Source organism: Perca fluviatilis, chromosome 5, assembly GCF_010015445.1.
Source record: "Perca fluviatilis chromosome 5, GENO_Pfluv_1.0, whole genome shotgun sequence".
NCBI lineage: Eukaryota > Metazoa > Chordata > Actinopteri > Perciformes > Percidae > Perca > Perca fluviatilis.
The window spans coordinates 1,733,588-1,750,988 of NC_053116.1; positions in this window are offsets into that span (position 1 = coordinate 1,733,588).

The window sequence follows — 17,401 nt, forward strand, 5'->3', positions numbered from 1 at the left end:
TTCAAGGCAAAGAATTTTGCTTCGAGGATTTTTTGTAATCGAATTATTCGAGGAATCGTTTCAGCCCTAGATACGGGTCATGTGAACAGCATATTCTTTATGGATGTTCAGAATAAGGTCTATTACCGTGTGTTGTCCTCGGGTCAAATTTGCCCCTTTTTTAAAAGTTTTTTATATCAGAAATATGGGTTTCTTTGAACCAAAATGGCCAAATATAATATGGATGCATGGATGTATGTTTGGAACCCATACAACATTCTTTTCAGGTAAAATTAATTATTACATTCATTGAATTTTGGGTGTTTTATTAAATTTTTGTAACATTGTTTAATGTTTAAATGGTTTTAAAACAGTATACTGACTAAACTTTGACATCAACCAGTCTATGATCCACTCAACATCCTCTGATCTTAACTATTAGTCAAAATAAAGCATAATTTCTGTCTTTTTAACTCAAAAATTCGGTATAATGTCATATAAATTAGGTTTATTGACCATGAATGTAAAACAATACATTGAAAAAAGTGACAAAAACGTTTTAAAAGTGTCAAAACCATAGAAAAAGAGCCAAAAATGCTGAAAAAAAACCACAAAAAAAATATTTTTTGGCCTGGATGGACAACAAGTTCATGGTCGAAGGGAAGACAACACAAGGGTTAAGATGTGTGTGATACGTCGGTAATACACACATTCAGAACGTGCGTCTCCATCAGGGTTTTTACCGCAGAATGAAAGAGGGACGCTGTGTTCACATGCTCCAACATGTCCTGCACCGCTGGGAAATTAAAAAAAAAACATCCTGTTTTACAAGACTGCATGTAACGGTAGCCTAGAAATCTAGACGCACCCTAGTGCCAGCAAATTTATTTTGCAGCCAGGGGGGTCTAGGCACTCTCCGTTGGCTTGTGAGCTGGAAAAACCAAACTCTCGTCAGGCCAATCACATCGTGTTTAGAGTCGGTGGGCGGGGCTTATGGCTGCGGTATAACAGCGGTCTTCTGAAAGACTTGGAGTTCAGCTTTTCTTTGAGAAAAGAACGGCACTGAAATCATTCTTAAAAAAGGAAGATGTGTTCAGAATTTTGCTGACCGGATACAGCAAAAGTTTAATCTATCAACTAGCTCTGCTACCTTCTTCGTTGCTCTGGTTGGTTGTAGCGCCATCCTATTATGTGCAGAGGGAATTTGAAAGACAACCGTTTATCCCGCCCCTCGGATTGAGCTCCGTCAATGGGGAGTTCCCAAACCCAACATCTGGATGTGGGTCTGGCTTGTCAGGCTATGTAAACGGGAATATCAGAGGATAAATTCTAGGTTACTTTGACAAACTTCTAAACTTGAGCTGCAAAATACACAGACACACACACACACACACACACACACATTGTTGTGATTTGATGTTTGTTATGTCAGTTAATGAGCTTTGTGTGCAGGATTAATAATGCCCTAGGGAAGATTTCAGCAGTTTCTGTTTTTGTTTTTCCGCATGGATATTTTTAGATTTTCCAACATTTTTTTTTTCCAAAGTTTTTGTCGCTTATTTTGACGTTTTTGCCCATTTTTTGAACGAGGAGAGAAGGAGGGGAAGAGAGGAGAGAACGAGGAGAGACGGAGGGGAAGAGAGGAGAGAAAGAGAGGAGAGACGTAACATGAAAAAATGACGGCCCGGTTCGCCCGTGCCAAAAAACGCCACTGGCCTTAGTGGTCCCCTAATACTGTATCTGAAGTCTCTTTTATATAGACCTTAGTGGTCCCCTAATACTGTATCTGAAGTCTCTTTAATATAGACCTTAGTGGTCCCCTAATACTGTATCTGAAGTCTCATTTATATAGACCTTAGTGGTCCCCTAATACTGTATCTGAAGTCTCTTTTATATAGGCCTTAGTGGTCCCCTAATACTGTATCTGAAGTCTCTTTTATATAGACCTTAGTGGTCCCTAATACTGTATCTGAAGTCTCTTTTATATAGGCCTTAGTGGTCCCCTAATACTGTATCTGAAGTCTCTTTTATATAGACCTTAGTGGTCCCCTAATACTGTATCTGAAGTCTCTTTTATATCTTTCCTGAAATTCAGCCTTGGTGCAGAATTACAGCCACTAGAGCCAGTCCCACAATGAGCTTTCCTTAGGATGTGCCATTTCTGTGTCTGTAGCTATTGAGCAGGAGAGAGAGGGGTAAGGTGGGGGTGTGGCCTTGACCAACTGCCACTTTGCTCGTTTGAAAGCCATGATGTCTCTCTCTCAGGGGTGGGCCAAATTCTCTGGGTGGACAAAGCAGAGAAAGGGGAGGTAACCTTTCCTCTTATGACCTCATAAGGAGAAGATTCCTGATTGGCCCATCTGAGCTTTCATTTTCTCAAAGGCAGAGCAGGATACCCAGGGCTCGGTTTACACCTATCACCATTTCTAGCCACTGGGGGACCATAGGCAGGCTGGGGGAACTCATATTAATGTTAAAAAATCTCAAACTGAATTTTTAATGCCATGGGACCATTAAATAAATAAACAGTCTCTTACATTAACTTTTATTTCAGACTCCCTGAAAGCAGAACAGAAATTATTCTCATAGAAATATGGAGATACTTTTCTCAATTCCCGTCCATTATGCTCCAATTTCTCAATTGATACCTGCTATAAGATCTGGATTTGGTGAAAGCAATTTTCAGCTTTCAGCATTCACACGCATTATCTGCAGGGAATTCATTTTTATTTTTGTTAGTAATTTATTATCATGTGCACAACAATCACAAAGTAGCAGTCGTTATATCCATAGGCTCGCTCCAACAATGCTTATTAAATATGTACAAAAACAAATTCATAGTAAAAATGAAAATCTAGGACAGTAAATAGTACAGAAGGTAAATATATGTACAAAATAAAATATATATTTGTTGTAATGATAAGTGACTTCTGGGAATACAAAACTTGGTCAATAACTGAGGTGAATAGATAATTCCATAATAGAAAAGCTGTATGGCCCTAATCACAGAACGTGTGTCCGTTAATAACGCGTCAAAAATGTGTGCTATATAAAGAAATTTGGGATCTCAGATTAACCCACAAGTTGCAGCTCTGAAATACAGATTCATGGTTCCATAGCTTGTTAAACTGTCATCACTCATCTGACAGAAAGTTGGCATCATCTTTCTGCTCCTTTGTGAATGTTGCTGCGCGTGTTTGTTGCTGTCCTGTACCTTACACGAAGTAGATCCTTTTATATTCCCAAAAACATCTTGTCTTGATCTGAACTTAAGTGTCTTGCAGCCAAGTCTTTTCCCACACTTGGAGCCCCTTAACAGTTTTTTCCCAGCGGTATCAGTCATACGACTTACCGGGACTTCAGTATTTTTCAGAGAGTTTAAATCTGACTCCGTTCTCTGGTCTCCTTCCAATCAGCACTGTCATCAGTCTCAGGTTCAGAAGAGTCTCCAGTCTCTTCTTCAGTCTCTGGTTGTAAAAGTGGATGTGGATGCGAGTTCCTGGCTGGTTCTGGTCCTCCACAGTCCTCTCCATCAGCTTCTGTTTCCATCTGACCAACACATGTATGTGTTTTGAGCTTAGACCGCTGGTCAAATCTTCTGTTACAAACTGAGCAGCTGAAAGGTTTTTATCCTATGTGAGTTCTCATGTGTCTCTTCAGGTTTCCACTAACAGGGAAAGCTTTACCACACTCAAAACAGCTGAAAGGTTTTTCTCCTGTGTGAGTTCTCATGTGTCTCTTCAGATGTGTCTTGTAGCCAAATCTTTTATCACAAATTGAGCAGCTGAAAGGTTTCTCTCCTGTGTGAGTTCTCATGTGTACCTTCAGATATGACTCACGGTTAAATCTTTTCCCACACTCAGAGCAGCTGAATGTTTTCTTACGTCTTGAATCATGTTTCAGAGAGTTTAAAGCTGACTGAGGTTCTCTGGTCTCCTTCCAATCAGCACTGTCATCAGTCTCAGGTTCAGAAGAGTCTCCAGTCTGGTCTTCAGTCTCTGGTTGTAAAAGTGGATGTGGATGTGAGTTCCTGGCTGGTTCTGGTCCTCTACAGTCCTCTCCATCAGCTTCTGTTTCCATCTGACCAACACAATTATGTGTTTTGACATCAGAACGCCAGGCAAATCTTTTGTTACAAACACTGCAGCTGAATCTTTTCTCTCCTGTGTGGACGGCCATATGTGACCGTAAACTTTCTCTCACTGTAAAAGATTTGTTACAGACAGAGCAGCTGAAAGGTTTTTCCCCTGTGTGAGTTCTCATGTGGTTCTTCAGGTTTCCCCTATTAGAGAAAGCTTTACCACACTCACAGCAGCTAAAAGGCTTTTCTCTTGTGTGAGTTCTCATGTGTGACTGTAAATTTGCTCTCTGTGTAAAAGATTTCTTACAGACTGTGCATCTAAAAGGTTTCTCTCCTGTGTGAGTTATAATGTGTATCTTCAGATTTCCCTTTAAGCCAAATCTTTTCCCACACTCAGAGCAGCTGAATGTTTTTCTTTCCTCTCCATCAGCTTCTGTTTTCATGTGTTGAGTTTGTCTCTGATGAAGCTGTGAGGACTGAGCTTCCTCTTCATCATCTTCACTCTTCACAGGGACAGTGAATGGGAACTTGGTGATAGTCTCCTCCAGCCCTTGAAGCTGCTCTCCCTCCTGACTGCTCCACAGTTCCTCCTGTTCCTCTTTAATGTGTAGGGGGGGCTCTGGCTCCTGCTGGTCCACACTGGAGCTACACTCCTGCTGCTCCTCTTTAATAACAGTCGCTTCCAGAACGCCTGGAGGTAAAGCTGAAACACAGACAGACATACATTAGATATCAGTCTCAAAAATACTTTGCTAATTAGCTGAGATCACTGCCTCTATCTCTGCCACAAGAAAGTTTGTAAACACCAAACACTAGCTCTGAACTGCCCGGGAGTTGTGGAACAGCTGACTGTTTCCTCAGTCCCTCAGTCTCTTTTCTTTCTCTCTTTTCTCCGGGAAATGAAGGTGCCTTCAAGTGCGCTCGGAAACGTCCAGATCTATAAACCATCTGATGGGAAACAGGAACTGTGAAATATAAAGTCTACTTGTGCTATGCGGGGTTAAAGAACACAACAGTACATCACACAGATGGGACAATTAATGACACTCCCGCCGCCGCACAACCCTGCAGAGAATCACACAATCACTTTTTTCGTGTGAATGCATACTTAAAGTGATGGTTCGGAGTAATTTCACCCTAGGGTCCTTTGCACCATGACCTCGAGCCAAACACCCCCCCAGAAGCTTTTTTCACCTGGGTCGAACATTGGGGGAGTTAGCGTAGAGTAGCGTTAGCCGCTGAATAGCTTAGCGCAGAGGCTAATGGATCCAAAGTGTCTCTTAACATTACCCCACTAATAATGCCCGAAATGATACCAAAGGTCTACACTAGTATACAGTGCCTTGCGAAAGTATTCGGCCCCCTTGAACTTTTCGACCTTTTGCCACATTTCAGGCCTCAAACATAAAGATATAAAACTGTAATTTTTTGTGAAGAATCAACAACAAGTGGGACACAATCATGAAGTGGAACGAAATTTATTGGATATTTCAAACCTTTTAAACAAATAAAAAACTGAAATATTGGGCGTGCAAAATTATTCAGCCCCCTTAAGTTAATACTTTGTAGCGCCACTTTTGCGCGCGATTACAGCTGTAAGTCGCTTGGGGGTATGTCTCTATCAGTTTTGCACATCGAGAGACTGACATTTTCGCCCATTCCTCCTTGCAAAACAGCTCGAGCTCAGTGAGGTTGGATGGAGAGCGTTTGTGAACAGCAGTTTTCGGTTCTTTCCACAGATTCCGATTGGATTCAGGTCTGGACTTTGACTTGGCCATTCTAACACCTGGATATGTTTATTTGTGAACCATTCCATTGTAGATTTTGCTTTATGTTTTGGATCATTGTCTTGTTGGAAGACAAATCTCCCTCCCAGTCTCAGGTCTTTTGCAGACTCCATCAGGTTTTCTTCCAGAATGGTCCTGTATTTGGCTCCATCCATCTTCCCATCAATTTTAACCATCTTCCCTGTCCCTGCTGAAGAAAAGCAGGCCCAAACCATGATGCTGCCACCACCATGTTTGACAGTGGGGATGGTGTGTTCAGGGTGATGAGCTGTGTTGCTTTTTACGCCAAACATAACGCTTTTGCATTGTTGCCAAAAAGTTCGATTTTGGTTTCATCTGACCAGAGCACCTTCTTCCACATGTTTGGTGTGTCTCCCAGGTGGCTTTTGGCAAACTTTAAACGACACTTTTTATGGATATCTTTAAGAAATGGCTTTCTTCTTGCCACTCTTCCATAAAGGCCAGATTTGTGCAGTATACCGACTGATTGTTGTCCTATGGACAGAGTCTCCCACCTCAGCTGTAGATCTCTGCAGTTCATCCAGAGTGATCATGGGCCTCTTGGCTGCATCTCTGATCAGTCTTCTCATTGTATGAGCTGAAAGTTTAGAGGGACGGCCGGGTCTTCGGTAGATTTGTAGTGGTCTGATACTCCTTCAATTTCAATATTATCGCTTGCACAGTGCTCCTTGGGATGTTTAAAGCTTGGGAAATCTTTTTGTATCCAAACGGGCTTTAAACTTCTCCACAACAGTACTCTGGGACCTGCCTGGTGTTTCCTTGTTCTTCATGATGCTCTCTGCGCTTTACACGGACCTCTGAGACTATCACAGAGCAGGTGTATTTATACGGAGACTTGATTACACACAGCTGAATTCTATTTATCATCATTAGTCATTTAGGTCAACATTGGATCATTCAGAGATCCTCACTGAACTTCTGGAGAGAGTTTGTGCTGCACTGAAAGTAAAGGGGCTGAATAATTTTGCACCCACTTTTTCAGTTTTTATTTGTTAAAAAGTTTGAAATAGCAGATGAATTTCGTTCCACTTCATAATTGGGACCCACTTGTTGTTGATTCTTCACAAAAAATTACAGTTTTATATCTTTATGTTTGAGGCCTGAAATGTGGCAAAAGGTCGAAACGTTCAAGGGGGCCGAATACTTTCGCAAGGCACTGTATATAGGTTATGCACTCATAAAACGATGGATTGTAAAGTTTGTAAATACACCAGAAGGTTATGTAAATAACACTTGCCTGCTGGCTTCTGCTCTCTGCTGTTGTTGTTGCTGCTTTAAGACGAGTGCTTAGGGACATCTACAAATTACAACAACGAAAAGAGATGCAACAAAATATTTTTTAATTTAACTTATTTTTTTAAGTAAGTGCTGTAGTATAACTAGCAGGAGACAAGTAATAATTGAGGTAAGTTTGGAGACATTACCTTATTTAATCATTAAATTAATAAATATTTTTGTTGCATCTCTTTTCGGTGTTGTAATTTGTAGATGTCCCTAAGCACTCTAACTGCCCGGTAGTAACAACAGCAGCAGCAGCAGCAGCAGCAGAGAGCAGAAGCCAGCAGGCAAGTGTTATTTACATAAACTTCTGGTGTACTTACAAATTTTACAATCCATCGTTTTATGAGTGCATAACCTATTTGTACTACTGTAGACGTTTGGTATCATTTCGGGCATTATTAGTGGGGTAATGTTAAGAGACACTTCGGATCCATTAGCCTCTGCGCTAAGCTATTCAGCTGATAACGCTACGCTACGCTAACGCTCCCAATGTTCGACCCAGGTGAAAAAAGCTTCTGGGGGGGTGTTTGGCTCGAGATCATGGTGCAAAGGACCCTAGGGTGAAATTACTCCGAACCATCACTTTAAGCTGCAAGAGAGACGCAGTTACGCAGGTGTTTCCATCACACTGAGCTCACCGATTTAGTTGGTGGAGTTTTGTATCCAGACTGGAGCCGAGTTTGGCAAATACTGCTGTACTTATCTTAGCTACCAGACCATCATCATATCTCCACATCTTCCACCATTTTGTCAGGTCTGCTGGTCCCTGGTCCCGGATGAGTTTTTTCAGATTCGATCACAGGACTGGTTGTTTTCAGGAGCGCGATCATGGAAGTCTTGTATCATGTGGACACATTGACAGTGTTGTTGTCATTACTTAGAATTCCTCATGGCTGAGACAGAAACTACACACTATAGCAGGGATTCTCAAACTTTATATTCAAAAGGTCCAAATCTGATTTATATACAAGGTCAAAGGTCCAGAACGATTGGTGATAAGCAATATACTTTTATTAAACTTGCTTATAACTTACAAGCAATACATTTGTTAGGTTAATTCAAGTTTAAGGCAGTCAGATAAAAATGACATTCAAGCCTAGTGGAAAAACTGACTGCAATCTGTTGCCTAAATTAAAGCAACTCTAACTTTGCAAGCAACATACATTAAAGTGTTAGAAATTTTCAAAATACAGTACATTCCAAACTAGTGCCAAAGAAATGGCGCTGTCTGCACCGAAATGGTTGTTTTTGAACCAAAGCAGCTCCAACATTTATGATAAAATGTACAGGTGTACAGTATAGTTTTAGAAGAAATGTTAACAAAAAGAGAACATTCACGGATTGATTTTCATGCCTAAATTAGGGTAATGTTCCCGTTTGTCCCTGATTTCCCATAGGCGTGTAGGGCCATTGTCCAAAACGCACCCCAATGGCAATGTGGTCGCGTTTTCGGACATTTGCCATACACGCGTTGATTTTTTGGGAACATTTTGGACATTTCGTACCGCCCTTTGGGAACACTTATGACATTTGGGAACACACCGCAACGGCCACCGTTTGGCCGTAGGAGGCGCTGTTTCTGCATTTGACTTTGCGGAACAATTATGACAATTGGGAATACGTGTTAAGGGGCTTTGGGGGGGGCGTTTTGGACAATTGGGGACAATTTTGACACTTGGGTATAAAAGTGGTGGGATTAACTGAGGGGGTTATAGTGGCCTGGGGGTCTTGGGGGTCTTGGGGGGTCTGGGGGGTGGAAGAGGGGGTGCATAGGACAATCGGGAACACTTTTGCCAAACGGGAACACTTTTGCCATTTGATAGAGGGGGTTGTAGTGGCCTGGGGGGTCTTGGGGTCTTGGGGGGTCTGGGGGTGGTGGAAGAGGGGGGTGCATAGGACAATCGGGAACACTTTTGCCAAATGGGAACACTTTTGCCATTTGATAGAGGGGGGTTGTAGTGGCCTGGGGGGTCTTGGGGGGTCTGGGGGTGGTGGAAGAGGGGGGGTGCATAGGACAATCGGGAACACTTTTGCCAAACGGAAACACTTTTGCCATTTGATAGAGGGGGGGCATTGGACAATGGGGAACACTTATGCCAATTGGTAAGGACAATTGATAACACCAAACGCCCCTATGAAAAACAGGCCAAGTGTCCTGAGCTGTCTGACCCCTTCTGGGGGTGCCAGTAGAGACCCTTCCCATTGTTCCAGGACCACCAAAATTTGTTCATTGGTTCTCCACAACACCCTCAGCAACATTGAAATGGTTTCAGATCATTATTTTACTGTTAAATGTGTAAAAAAAATTATTAGCATTGAAAATGGCCTTTTGACCTTTGGCTCTTATATTTTGGGACACTTGGGAACACTTCTTCCATTTGGGAGGGACACTTGGGAACACTTTTGCCATTTGGGAAGGACAATTGATAACACCAAACGCCCCTATGAAAAACAGGCCAAGTGTCCTGAGCTGTCTGACCCCTTCTGGGGGTCCCAGTAGGGACCCTTCCCATTGGTCCAGGTCCACCAAAATTTGTTCATTGGTCCTCCACAACACCCTCAGCAACATTGAAATGGTTTCAGATCATTATTTTACTGTTAAATGTGTAAAAAAAATTATTAGCATTGAAAATGGCCTTTTGACCTTTGGCTCTTATATTTTGGGACACTTGGGAACACTTCTTCCATTTGGGAGGGACACTTGGGAATACTTTTGCCATTTGGGAAGGACAATTGGGAACACTCAACCACCCTATTAAAAACAGGCCAAATGTCCTGATTTGGACTTTGAATCCTTGTTTTTTTTCCGTGCCCCTGGTGTACTAACTTACTTCCAGGGGGAGGAAGGGAGGCCAGATTGGGCTTAGCCTGCAATCGGGCCTCACGGTCGGACTCCCTGCCCGGCTCGCGCACCCCCTGATGTTCCCAAATGTCAAAAATGTTCCCAAATGGAAATATAACCTTATAAACCTAACATGTAAAATTGAAAAAATACTACTTGTCATTAAAATATTTAAACAAATGTCGAGTATGTTGCATAAAAGGGGCGTGGCTACAATATTGGCTTGGTTCCAGCCCCCAGGACCTTTGCCTTGAGGATATAGGATTCCCAATGGTCTACGATGGCCACGCCCTACACGTCGAATCTGTGGTTCGTGACGAGCGCTTGGGTGTAGGTTTTATGCACGTAGTGCCATTTTTGGAAGAAATATGGCTGTTTAGAGGTCGGACATTTGGGAACATTTCCCATTCATTTTCCCTTATAAAATGCTCCCATTCATTTGTAATTGCACGTGTCCCGCCTCCCACGCGAGCATGCTAAGCGCTAGCAACTCCAAACCAAGACGGCCCCGCCCCATTTGGGTCTGGCAACAACATACTGAAGTTTCGGGGCGCTGGCACAATCAGAACAAAAGTTTCTCCGTTCAAAACAATATTTCAACCTGGTGTTGGACATAACGATCCTAAGACCATGTTTTGGGGGAATTTTGAACGGGACCTTTTTTTTTGTAGACCGTTTGGAGCAAAAATGATTACGCGCTGTAGTAGAGGGGCACGCAGCCCGCTACTGTGCAAAATCTGGGGTCTCTGTGGGCTTTCCTTTATTAATTATGAATATTTATAATTTTTGAAAATGCCATGGGAAATGGAAGAAATGTTCCCAAATGTCCAGAAACCCTTTTGAGGAGCCAGCAGGGGCCCTTCCCATGTGTCCAGAGCCACCAAAAATTAGTCACCGATTCTTCAGAACACCCTCTTCAACACGGAAGAGGTTCCAGGCTATTATTTCAATGTTAAATGTGAAAAAAAAATTATTAGCATTGAAAATGGCCTTTTGACCTTTGGCTCTTATATTTTGGGACACTTGGGAACACTTCCTCCATTCGGGAAGGACATTTGGGAACGCTTTTGCCAATTGGGAAGGACAATTGGCAACACTCATCGCCTCTATTAAAAATGTCCCATTTTGCACTAAGGGAAATGTTTCATGAAATGGAAGAAATCTTCCCAAATGTCCATACCCCTTCCGGGGGAGCCAGCAGGGGCCCCTCCCATGGGTCCAGGACCACCAAAAATTAGTCAGTCATTCTCCAGAACACCCTCGTTGACATTGAACAGGTTTCAGGTCATTATTTGACTGTTAAATGTGTAAAAAAAATTATTAGCTTTGAAAATGGCCTTTTGACCTTTGGCTCTTATATTTTGGGACACTTGGGAACACTTTTTCCATTTGGGAGGGACACTTGGGAACACTTCTTCCATTTGGGAGGGACAATTGGGAACATTCAAACAGAAAACAGGCCAAATGTCCTGGGTTGGGCTTACAATACTTGGTTATATTTCCATTCTTTTTCCGAGCCCCTGGTATACTAACTGACTTCCAGTGAGAGGAAGGGAGGCCGGGCCGGGGCTCAGCCTGCAATCGGGCCTCACGGTCGGACTCCCTGCCCTGCTCGCACACCGCCTTGTGTTCCCAAATGTCAAAAGTGTTCCCGAATGGAAAAAACCCTTATATACCTAACAAGTACAATTGAAAAAAATACTAACACTAACAATAATAACACTTTTGCCAATTGAGAAGGACAATTGTCATCAACCAACCACCCTATTAAAAACAGGCCAAATGTCCTGGGTCGGACCTTGAATCCTTGTATCGCCTTTAATTTTTTTTCGTGCCCCTGGTACACTAACTGACTTCCAGGGAGTGGGAGGGAGGCCAGGCTGGAGCTGAGCCTGTGCGGAGGCCTCAGTGTCGGACACGCTCCCTGGCCCACACACCCCCAGATGGATGTGGGTGTTTGCAATTTTTTTTTTCGTGCCCCTGGTATACTAACTGACTTCCAGGGACAGGAAGGGAGGCCAGGCTGGGGCTGAGCCCACTCTTAGGCTTCAAAGTCGGCTAGCACTTAGCAGGGCTGCTCAGGAAGGAAGGACATTTGGGAACACTTTTGCCATTTGGGAAGGACAATTGGGAACACTCACCCACCCTATTAAAAACAGGCCAAATGTCCCGTTTTAAATAAGGGAAGGGCACTGTAAGGGAAGCCCAACCCGGGACATTTGGCCTGTTTTTAATAGGGGGACTGGGTGTTCCCAATTGTCCTTCCCAAATGGCAAAAGTGTTCCCAAATGGCCAACCTTCCTGTGCAGCCATGCTAAGTGCTAGCTTGTCCAAAACAACGCCGTTTTACTCCATAAAGAGCTGGCAAAAACATACTCAAAAACCAGGGCTCTCGCTGAAATTCAAAAAATTGCTATATTTCTGTTTCAGGTTTGAAGCCAAAAATGCAGCCAAAACTCCTCCAGTTGGGAGAGGACATTTGGGAACACTTTTGCCATTTGGGAAGGACAATTGGGAACACTCACCCACCCTATTAAAAACAGGCCAAATGTCCCGTTTTAAATAAGGGAAGGGCACTGTAAGGGAAGCCCAACCCGGGACATTTGGCCTGTTTTTAATAGGGGGACTGGGTGTTCCCAATTGTCCTTCCCAAATGGCAAAAGTGTTCCCAAATGGCCGACCTTCCTGTGCAGCCATGCTAAGTGCTAGCTTGTCCAAACCAACGCCGTTTTACTCCATAAAGAGCTGGCAAAAACATACTCAAAAACCAGGGCTCTCGCTGAAATTCAAAAAAATTGCTATATTTCTGTTTCAGGTTTGAAGCCAAAAATGCAGCCAAAACTCCTCCAGTTGGGAGAGGACATTTGGGAACACTTTTGCCATTTGGGAAGGACAATTGGGAACACTCACCCACCCTATTAAAAACAGGCCAAATGTCCCGTTTTAAATAAGGGAAGGGCACTGTAAGGGAAGCCCAACCCGGGACATTTGGCCTGTTTTTAATAGGGGGACTGGGTGTTCCCAAGTGTCCTTCCCAAATGGAATAAGTGTTCCCAATTGTCCTCCTCAAATGTCAAAAAGTATCCCAATTGTCCTTCCCAAATGGCAAAAACCTTCCCAATTGTCCTTCCCAAGTTGCAAAAGTCTTCCCAAATGTCCTAAATTCTATCAGTTTCCCTAACTCATTAATTGATTCCTTTGATTTTTCTAATTAACGACAGTTTGCATAAATATTGACTTAGTAACTATAAATAATGACTTAGTTTCACTCAATAATGACTTAGTTTCAAATTCTGGTGGTCCTGGACCCATGGGAAGGGTCCATACTGGCACCCTCAGAAGGGGTCAGACAACACTTTTGAAAGCCCAGGACATTTGGCCTGTTTTTAATAGGGTGGGTGAGTGTTGCCAATTGTCCTTCCCAAATGGCAAAAGTGTTCCCAATTGTCCTTCCCAAATGGCAAAAGTGTTCCCAATTGTCCTTCTCAAATGGTAAAAAGTGTCCCAATTGTCCTTCCCAAATGGCAAAAACCTTCCCAATTGTCCTTCCCAAGTTGCAAAAGTCTTCCCAAATGTCCTAAATTCTATCAGTTTCCCTAATTAATTAATTGATTCCTTTACTTTTTCTTATTAACGACAGTTTGCATAAATATTGACCTAGTTACTATTAATAATGAGTTAGTTTCACTAAATTATGACTTAGTTTCAAATTCTGGTGGTCCTGGACCCATGGGAAGGGTCCATACTGGCACCCTCAGAAGGGGTCAGACAACACTTTTGAAAGCCCAGGACATTTGGCCTGTTTTTAATAGGGTGGGTGAGTGTTGCCAATTGTCCTTCCCAAATGGCAAAAGTGTTCCCGATTGTCCTTCCCAAATGGCAAAAGTGTTCCCAATTGTCCTTCCCAAATGGCAAAAGTGTTCCCAATTGTCCTTCCCAAATGGCAAAAACCTTCCCAATTGTCCTTCCCAAGTTGCAAAAGTCTTCCCAAATGTCCTAAATTCTATCAGTTTCCCTAACTCATTAATTGATTCCCTTACTTTTTCTAATTAACGACAGTTTGCATAAATATTGACTTAGTAACTATAAATAATGACTTAGTTTCACTCAATAATGACTTAGTTTCAAATTCTGGTGGTCCTGGACCCATGGGAAGGGTCCATACTGGCACCTCAGAAGGGGTCAGACAACACTTTTGAAAGCCCAGGACATTTGGCCTGTTTTTAATAGGGTGGGTGAGTGTTGCCAATTGTCCTTCCCAAAAGTGTTCCCAATTGTCCTTCCCAAATGGCAAAAGTGTTCCCAATTGTCCTTCTCAAATGGTAAAAAGTGTCCCAATTGTCCTTCCCAAATGGCAAAAACCTTCCCAATTGTCCTTCCCAAGTTGCAAAAGTCTTCCCAAATGTCCTAAATTCTATCAGTTTCCCTAATTAATTAATAGATTCCTTTACTTTTTCTAATTAACGACAGTTTGCATAAATATTGACCTAGTTACTATTAATAATGAGTTAGTTTCACTAAATAATGACTTAGTTTCAAATTCTGGTGGTCCTGGACCCATGGGAAGGGTCCATACTGGCACCCTCAGAAGGGGTCAGACAACACTTTTGAAAGCCCAGGACATTTGGCCTGTTTTTAATAGGGTGGGTGAGTGTTGCCAATTGTCCTTCCCAAATGGCAAAAGTGTTCCCAATTGTCCTTCTCAAATGGCGAAATGTATCCCAATTGTCCTTCCCAAATGGCAAAAATCTTCCCAATTGTCCTTCCCAAGTTGCAAAAGTCTTCCCAAATGTCCTAAATTCTATCAGTTTCCCTAACTCATTAATTGATTCCCTTACTTTTTCTAATTAACGACCGTTTGCATAAATATTGACCTAGTTACTATTAATAATGAGTTAGTTTCACTAAATAATGACTTAGTTTCTCTAGATCAAGTGTTGAGAGCCAATCCTAGGACATTTGGCCTGTTTCTAATAGGGTGGTGGAGTGGTCCCAATTTCCCTACCCAAATGGCAAAAGTGTTCCCAATTGTCAAAAGTGTTCCCAATTGTCCTTCCCAAATGGCAAAAGTGTTCCCAATTGTCATTCCCAAATGGCAAAAGTGTTCCCAATTGTCAAAAGTGTTCCCAATTGTCCTTCCCAAATGGCAAAAGTGTTCCCAATTGTCATTCCCAAATGGCAAAAGTGTTCCCAATTGTCCTTTCCCAAAAATAGGCAACCAGGGTCACGAAAAAAAGTTAAAGTTTTTTGACCAGGGAAGGGGAGGCAAGCAGTTAGAGGTCAACTGCTTCTGCATTTCCCCTTCTCTGGTCAAAAAACTTAGAAAAAAGCCCTGGAGGTCAACAACTAGCCACAGAAGAACTAAGTGTTCCCAAATGGAAAAAGTGTTCCCAATTGTCCTTTCCCAAAAAAATAGGCTACAGGGGAAAAGTTTTAACAAAGATTTAAAAATTTAAAAAGGGGGGAGGGAGAGAAAATATATTATTTTTTTTTTCCCCTCCCCCCTATAAAAATTTATTTTTTTAAAAAAAAAAAAAAAATTTAATTTCTTTTACTAAAAAAAAAAAAAAAAAAAAAAAAAAAAAAAAAAAAAAAAAAAAAAATAAAAAAAAAAAAAAAAAAAAAAAAAAAAAAAATTTTTTCTCTCTTTAAAAAAAAAAAAAAAAAAAAAAAAAAAAAAAAAAACCAGGGGCATAAGTTTTTTAACACAAATTTTAAGAATTTATAAAGGGGGGGGAGAGGAAAAAGAGGAGGCTTGTTGTTTTTCCCCCCCTCTTAATAAAAATATTTTTTTTTATAAAAAAAATTTTTTTTTTTTTTTTTTTTCTTTAATAAATTATGCGGGGAGAGAAAAAAAATTTTTTTTTTTTTTTTTTTTTTTTTTTTTGGGGGGGGGGAGTGTTTTTTTTTTTTTTTTTTTTTTTTTTTTTTTTTTTTTTTAAAAAAAAAAAAAAATAATTATTCCCTTCCCCCCTTCACTTTGCATGTGAGCATGTTAACCCAGGCTTAGAGCCACTTATTGGGCCTCGGAGGTGAGACTGAGGGCCCTGGAGGTCAACGTCCACCCATAGAAGCATAAGTATTCCCAAATGGCAAAAGTCTTCCCAATTGTCCTTCTCAAATGGCAAAATTCTTCCCAAGTGTCCTTCCCAAATGGCATGAAGTTTCCAAATTGTCCTTCCCAAATGGCAAAAGTGTTCCCAAATGTCCTACATGTTTAGGTAAAGTAGGAGCAAGCCCAACCCAGGACATTTGGCCTGTTTTTAATAGGGGGTTGACTGTTCCCAAGTGTCCTTCCCAAATGGACAACGTTTTCCCAGTTGTCCTTCCCAAATGGAAGCATTGTTCCCAAGTGTCCAACAATGAAACGACCCAAAGGTCATAGGACATTTGGGAACACTTTCTCCCATTTGGGGGGGACACTTGGGGACAGTCATGTCCCCTATTGAAAACAGGCCAAATGTTCCATGTTTAAGTAAAGTAGGAGCAAGCCCAACCCAGGACATTTGGCCTGTTTTTAATAGGGGGTTGACTGTTCCCAAGTGTCGTTCCCAAATGGAAAAAAGTTTCTAAATTGTCCTTCCCAAATGGCAAACGTGTTCCCAAATGTCCTACATGTTTAGGTAAAGTAGGAGAAACCCCAAACCAGGACATTTGGCCTGTTTTTTAAGGGGGTTGACTGTTCCCAAGTGTCCTTCCCAAATGGACAACGTTTTCCCCAGTTGTCCTTCCCAAATGGAAGCATTGTTCCCAAGTGTCCAACAATGAAACGACCCAAGCGGTCATAGGACATTTTGGGAACACTTTCTCCCATTTGGGGGGGACACTTGGGGACAGTCATGTCCCCTATTGAAAACAGGCCAAATGTTCCATGTTTAAGTAAAGTAGGAGCAAGCCCAACCCAGGACATTTGGCCTGTTTTTAATAAGGGGTTGACTGTTCCCAAGTGTCGTTCCCAAATGGAAAAAAGTTTCTAAATTGTCCTTCCCAAATGGCAAACGTGTTCCCAAATGTCCTACATGTTTAGGTAAAGTAGGAGAAACCCCAAACCAGGACATTTGGCCTGTTTTTAATAGGGGGTTGACTGTTCCCAAGTGTCCTTCCCAAATGGACAACGTTTTCCCAGTTGTCCTTCCCAAATGGAAGCATTGTTCCCAAGTGTCCAACAATGAAACGACCCAAAGGTCATAGGACATTTGGGAACACTTTCTGCCATTTGGGGGGGACACTTGGGGACAGTCATGTCCCCTATTGAAAACAGGCCAAATGTCCCATGTTTTAAGTAGGAGCAAGCCCAACCCAGGACATTTGTCCTGTTTTTAATAGGGGGTTGACTGTTCCCAAGTGTCCTTCCCAAATGGCAAAAAGTTTCTAAATTGTCCTTCCCAAATGGCAAAAGTGTTCCCAAAT